Below are 7,316 nucleotides of genomic sequence, written 5' to 3' on the forward strand. Positions count from 1 at the left end.
CTGGCTGAAGGTCATTCACTACCCATACCGCCAGTGGGAAAGAGGTGCTCTGACAGGTGGGATCCAAATAGGAAACAGATATCTGCGAGATTACGGCGTGAATGACACTGAGATGCCAATGATGGTGTAGTTAAAGGAAACAGGACAAGCAGCAGGCAGGACATCTCCTGGCTGGCCGATCTATACAGGGGATGTTATAGACACAGCTAGTAAGTGAGGGCAAGATCAGATTCAATCAAGTATCCTCTGTGGCTGTCTCATCACCACACGGCCTCTTCAGTACGTGCTTGCCTCCTGCCCTGTGAGCAAAGGGCCCAAGGGCACAAAGCACAGAGCACCCCCATCGCCCATGGGGGCTGAGCAGGCTCCTGGTGGGAGCTCACCTCTGCGCAGAGTCCCTCCTGCCTCCCTCAGGGTGCACCAACACCACGCGCAGCCACCCTGCGAGCACGGAGATGGTGCTGGGCCAGGAGGGCACCTGCTGGGCCCCGTGTCTAAAGCACCGGGAGCCTGGAGCCTCACAGGCGCTTGGCTCATGGGCAGAGGCGCAGAGGGCTCCCCTAGGCAGGCGTCCAAGAATCAGTGCCTAGGAACAATCCACTTTAACAGTTCATTAACCTCCCTAATAAAATGGCCCGAGCTAACATTTCCTTCCACACGACTCTGGACTCCGACCTTTTAGCTCGCAGTAGAGCTGTCTAGAAAAGGCAGGACTTCTGTAAAAGGAGGCTACTGCAATGGAATGGAAAAAAGGTGAACGTGACGAACAGGCTGGAAGCAGGTCCCCAGCCAGCTTCCTGCCCCACAGCAGGAACAGCCTGGAGTGGCCCCATGGATCTGACGGGACAGGCAGCGGCTCGATGCTGCTCAGGGCTGCTACCCTGTCTGGGCACGAAGGATCCGGTCAGATTTTGAGTCCAGGAAACCAAAATGATGAACTGGAGCAAGGAGTGGTTTTGTATTTAGTGTTGCTCTTTTTCTAGCACCGTTTGGCTTTTTTTTTAGAGATATCAGGTGGTGGGGACTGGAAAGCTGCAGGAGGGAGCAAGCAGGCTGTAGCCTTTGCAGTAGTCAATCCGAGAGTATGAACTCAAGCCATTGCCACACAGGGCTTGTCTGGAAGTGTAAACCAGGAGCACACAGGATCGCCTGGCCCAGAAGGGGAAATAACTGAGGAGGACCGTGTCCTTGGTGAGCAAGGAGAACACGGGGGACACCGTGTCAGTGCCTGTTCTGATCTGGAGATATTTCAGCACAGAGTGATTCTGTTTTCCATGGTGAGAGGCATCGTGACCATAAAGTGAGAATTTGGGAAGAAATTACAGACGTTCCTGGCACTAGATGCTGCCTGGTCTCCTGGACAGTGTGTGCAGATCTACCCTTCCTAGCTGGTCCTGCCAACTTCTGTGCTACAGGGGCCCTGCATATGGAAAAGGTTTGAGGTGTCTTGTGTTTAATGAGAAACAGAAAAGATTAGGTTGTAGCAAGGTATTTAATTATTAGGATATTTCTGCTCTGGCTGCATCCTTTGCCTCTCCATGCGGGAAGTGCCAAATTACATGTCACCTCGGAGGGCATATTTTCTGTAGTTTTCAGAGCTCCTACAATGGCAGCCTCATGAATATTTACTGAACTGCTCAGATATGCAGCAGTGGGAACAAATAAAAAAAAAGCTTGTATTTGCATCTCCCACAGACACTAACAAACCATGTGGCTCTGGTAGGGAGAAGATGGGAGATTGCTGTTGCCTTTCCAGAGGGATAGAGAAAACAGCTTCTCGTATAATGAGATTGACTTCTAAATTGAAAGTGTTACTGGTTGTGCTGCACTTCATACTTCCATGCTGTGCATTTACTCCCTAGGCTCTAACATTAAGACATCTTATGTACAAGCTGGGAGGATTCAATTAGAGTTTCTGTTATTAATCAATCAATTAAGCCACAATCCTCGGTATATACATTTCCACCGTTAAAGAGGTGAGATGCTGGTGTTACAAACTTTCGGGACGTCATTTCACCCGGATAGGCGGGCTGGTGTTGGCTGCAGAGCTTGTGGTGCTGTGTGCCGCCAGGTGTCCTGTGCTGTAGGGGGCTGGCTGCGGGCTGGGGGGGACAGCGGGGACCTGGGGGGAGCTGTGGGAAGGGGCAGCTGGTGGCACATCCACCAACACCACTCGGCTGTGGTTGCTTTGCTGCTGACAGGGCTGTGTGCTCGTGGTGGGGCAGAGCCTGAAACCATCCTTGCCTGGACACATCTTCATGGGAGCTGAGAGCTGCAGAAGAGGACACGAGAAATGTTCCTAGAATGTGCCCGGGCCCTTCACGAGTTATCCCATCCCTGAGGGTTGCCGGCAGCTGCCGGTGAGGACGTGGCCAGGCTGTGTTTGGCACACGAGGCACAGAACCTGCCAGGCCTCCCTCTCTGTCTTTGGAGCACTGTACCTGTGGGACTGCAGTGGGAGCAGGGCTGCCTCCAGCCACACACACGCGATGCCAGAGTGGGGGTGCAAGGGTGCAAACTGGGCAAACTGGGCTGAAACCTGACTGCGTGGCAGCGTGTGTGCTTCTGCTCCAACCACCAGAATAATTCATCTCTTTACTGGCTATAAGCATGTGCCCGGCAGCTAGAACTGTGCCAGACGGGGAGGAAGGGAGGCAGGAGCTGGGAGCAGCAGGAGCTGCGTGCTGGTGGTGGGGCAGTCTGCGGGCGTGATGCAGGCTGTAGTCCTGCACTGCCCCCCTGCCTGGCCGTGGGGTGGCCAGGGCTGCCCAGGAGTTGGATTCGATGATCCTTGTGGTTCCCTTCCAACTGGGGCTATTCTATTCTATCATCCTGTGGTTCTATGGTGGGGGCAGTCAGAGGACCTCACACCAGCGCCTGCTGGGCAGCTGCAGCCCCTGGAGGATTTCATCCTGCTGGGGGCCAGGGCTTACAAGGAGGGGCGCAGTGAAAATGAGCTCCGTGGTTCTGAAGTTTGAACACCTGAAGAGAAGTAAATGTGTGAGTGCTGTCTATAGGCAAGGGAAAAAAAGAAAAAAAAATAAGAAAAGGGAGGATTAAATGGCAATGTTACCTTTACTCTTGTCAAATACCTAAGTAGAAACATTGGTTAATGCCCTTAAAAAAGGCCCATTACCACAGGGCAGAGAGTCAAAGAGTCTGGCTGCCCTAATACTCAGTTATCTCGTTCCTGGATAATGGAATGACCCCTCGCCTGCCCGAGCTGTACTACGATATAATAGCATGAGCCGTGTGAATAAAGAGGTTATTTTTGGAATCCAATTGAAACAGTGCTGGAGCTTGTGTGACAGGGGAAGGATTGAACAAGATGCAATGTTCTAAGGGAAGGGGAAAAAATTGAATTTTGGGGAAGGCACCAGCAGCGAACCGTGCCAGGAGAGCTGCCTGGACGCTGTGGGGAAGCTGGTGCTGGGGCTCACTGAGCCCACCCCATGCATGCTGGGGCAGGGCCCACCCCCATGCCCACCGGCAGCTCTGGCCCCGCAGCCTCAGCTCCTCTTCTCGTGCCTGTTGTACATGGGTATGAGGTGAAGGAACACAATATAATGCTAATTCTGGTGCACAGTATCCAGTACGTAGGACTGCAATTCATCAAACAGTGAGAGACAAGAAGCACAAGAGATTCAGCATAAATGTAGAGATGAAGATGAATATTAATTTACAAAGCAGCACAAAGACAATGGGACTCAAGGAGATTGATATCACAAACTCCTGTTATTCAATCAGATTACAGTCCCATCTTCCCCAAACACCAATTGCTAATCTAGATTTGAAAGACAAATCCTCCTGCAGAAGGGCTTTGCCTTTATCTTGTCCGTCTGATGCTTCTACTTAAGATGTTACTCCAGTTTTGGGGGGAGCTGGGGAGGAGGAAACCTTCCCGTGCAGCATTTAACCGCTCCGTGGCTGAAGCACTGCCAGGAAAGTGCTCAGTCACTGCCCCGAGGGCTGCCCCGCGCCACTCAGGGCTGCGAGCACCACGAGCACCACCCGCAGCCTGCAGGGCACCAGGGCCGGGTCTTGAGGGGCGCCGATGCACCCATGGAAGTTTGTAGGTGCCAGCCCGTGCTGCTCCTCATGCACCAGGGCTGAGCTGACCATCCTAACAGGGAACACTTGTCTCGGTCCCCAGGCCCCGTGAAGGAGGCAGATTGCAAGGCTGGCACAAACCCCACACCCCCAGGGGTCCCTGCTCCCAGCACCTCCGGCTGCAGTTTGAGACTGAGAAGGTGAAAATCCCGAAGGCCTGAGAGCTCCTGGGAAATGTCACAGCCGGCACCGGTCTGCCTGCTCCGGCTCTCAGACGGGACACAGAGGCACGTGGAGAGGGGGTGCACCTCTCCCCTCATATCTCAGGTGCTCTGTAAGTGGTGTTGAACGAGAGGAAATGAAACACGGAATCCTTTCTAAAGAAGTTAGGGCTGTTATCAGGTGCTGCAGACAAGTTAAAACAATGTGTAATTTGGTTGGGGAACAGAAAGCAAGAGGCAGCTGAACTGCTTTTCACCTGTCCTCCTTGGGACTTCCAGAGATTTGCAAGGGTTCTGCCTGCTTCCACCAAAGGGGCTGACGTGGCGGTGCGCTGAGGCCTTTGCTAACAGCAAGTTACCAAAGTGATTTGTGCAGGGGTTTACATCTCCTAGCAGTGTGCACACCTCTCCTTATGATCACAGCAACCTCACTCTGGCAACTGTAGCGATCAATATTTTTTTCTATTCTTATTGCTTCTTACAACCATTTATATACTCTTGTCCTAAAAAAATTGTAAGCTGTCCAGGGCTTCATTTGTGTTTGGGGACCCGGGGCTCCCCAGCAGTGTGAGCTCGTGGTTATTAGCACTGCCGCCGGTATCAGCACTGTCACCCTGCCGTGGAGGGGCTGCTTGACACCGTGTCTGGCAACCTTGGTCAAGTAGCAGCTAATTTCGTGTGTCACTGTTCCTTCCACTTCCCGTTAATCATGGACAAATGCCTCTCAGCTTGGGATGTGCACAGGCAGGGCTGGCAAAATGACCCTTGGTGGCATCAAGGCCAGGTTCTGTTGTACCCCCAGAGAAAGGCAGAGCCTGGGCTCTGTGAGGGCTGGCACTTAGATCTGGTGGCAGAGGACAAACTCCAGGGAGCGGGGTTTCCTGCGGTGTGTGTGAGGTGCACGAGAAACCAGAGCTTTGGCTTGTGGCCTTGGGACCTGGCCTGGGAAGGGCGGCCAGGCCCTGGGGAGGATCCTGGTCCCTGTGCTGCAGCCTGGCCGCGGTGCCCCCAGCCCTGCCCCGTGCTGTGACATCATGTTGTGCGGTGACATCATGTTGTGCGGTGACATCATGTCGTGCGGTGACATCATGTTGTGCGGTGACATCACCACGCACAGTGACACCGCCCCGTGCATCCCACAGGCATACAGCTCCTCTGCTCTGCTTTGACAAACACCCGCCTAATTGGAAGATGAGCAAAACTTGAAAAGAGATGGTAATTACCAGTGGGGTTTAAATGCAGTTTGTGTTTTACTACTTAAAAGTAATTTAATCAAAAAAGCAAAATTGCCTCAATTTGTATTAAGATCCATTATTAAAAACATTTTGTGGTTAAACTCACAAGCTGAGATTCTGATCTTGACAAGGTAAGCACAAAGCAGGAGCTGGCCTGGATTTGCACACTGCTGAGATCTGCCAGAATCAGGACCCCGTAAGTGCCTTCTGCTTTCCTGAGGCATCTGAAAATACAGGTTGTTACTACAAAATTTCCAGGTTGCAAATGGAGTGTGATAAAAAAGTGAAATTTTTAAGATGATAATTTATCTATGCCTGTCTAGTAATTATGTATTTTATTTGTGTAGCACGTGCAGTACAATAAATGTTACAGATTCAAAGCAATGTTTTTTCTACTTTATATGTCAAGTGGTTCTGACACATACATGCATTTCAAGTAGAATTAATTTTTTTTCTATTTGATGCAAATGGCTCTGTATTCCACTGTGGTTGAGTAAACTGTGTATTCTCTCCCTGTCAATGATCTCCTTGGAAATAGATGTCAGCCAATCAGTCAGTTAAAAAAAAGCCACAACACGCCCAACAAAAACCCAGCAACCAAACAAACCAGCCTCTCCAATTTACTGCAGATCCGCTTCATACAGAGACAAAGAAATCAAGGCTGCTACGTCCCCGTGGCCAGCCCACGTAAAGCAGCGTTTGGGGCTGGTGCAGGAGAATTGGCGCTGAAGCCTGGTGAGGGTGGCTGAGGGGGAAGCTCGTGGGTCCCCACTGCAGGGGACCAGCCCCACACGGCGCCGTGGGGCTGGGCTCTTCCCCCAGCAGATCTGCTCCGGAGGGGCTGCTGGAGCTCGGGGACCCCATTTCCACCCTTGCCCTGGGCAGCCAGCCCGTCCTGCTCTGGACCTTCGTCCTGCACAAGGTTTTGCTTTAAGGAGAAAAGAAAATGAACTTTTTGGCCAAAAGCTTGAGACTTTAGAAAACAAAACAGACGCTTTCTGTGGTGGGGCAGACAAGAGAAAAAAAATACAAACCAAATCTCACTGAAAATTTAATTTGGGGGTAAAAATAAAAGAGAAATCTAACAGCACTCCTTTCCCTCCCAGTGCGGAGCCAGGCAAAATAAGCAATTATCCAGTGCACAGGAGCCCTGGTGGGGTTTAGGGGAAGCGGCGTTGCCGCATGCTGCAGACGCAGCATCACCGCTGTGCCCGGGCGTGCGGCGTCCCCGCGGGTCCCGCTGGCGAGGGGCACGCAGCCACCCCGGGCCGGGAGCAGGTGGTGCTGAGCAGGGTGGGGGGCGCTGGGCACCTGTGGGTGGCACACAAAGGCCTCCTTCATGGCTGCAGACACCGCAGCAGGGCTTCCCGCGCGGCGCACCGCTGAAATGCACCCTGCTTGCTCCCCCAGCCTGGGACCGTTACAGGGTTCGATTAATATGCACGTCTTATTTTACCATGGAAATGCTCAGAAAGGGCACGGGAAAAAAACATTAATACCCAAATGATCTGATTTCACGAAGGTTTAAATAGCTTGCTCACTGTGATTCCCCTTTGAAGCTGATCAGAATCATGTCCTTTGCTATTAAGGTGATTTTTATCAGGTTTTGCTGTACTCTCCTTTTAAAGTGCTCATTTGAGCTGGAGCAGGGAAGGAGTGCTCACACTACATGCTTTGCTTTCTATTGTTGTTCTTATTTTACTACACAGGGGAGAAGTAATCTTTTTTTTCTCCCCTTGGCCTAGAGCTATTGTACATATGCAAATGTGGCAATGGCAGCCAGCTATTTATAGCTCGAGTTCTTGCTACA

The sequence above is a fragment of the Anas acuta genome, chromosome 17 (genome assembly GCF_963932015.1).
Source record: "Anas acuta chromosome 17, bAnaAcu1.1, whole genome shotgun sequence".
Taxonomy (NCBI): domain Eukaryota; kingdom Metazoa; phylum Chordata; class Aves; order Anseriformes; family Anatidae; genus Anas; species Anas acuta.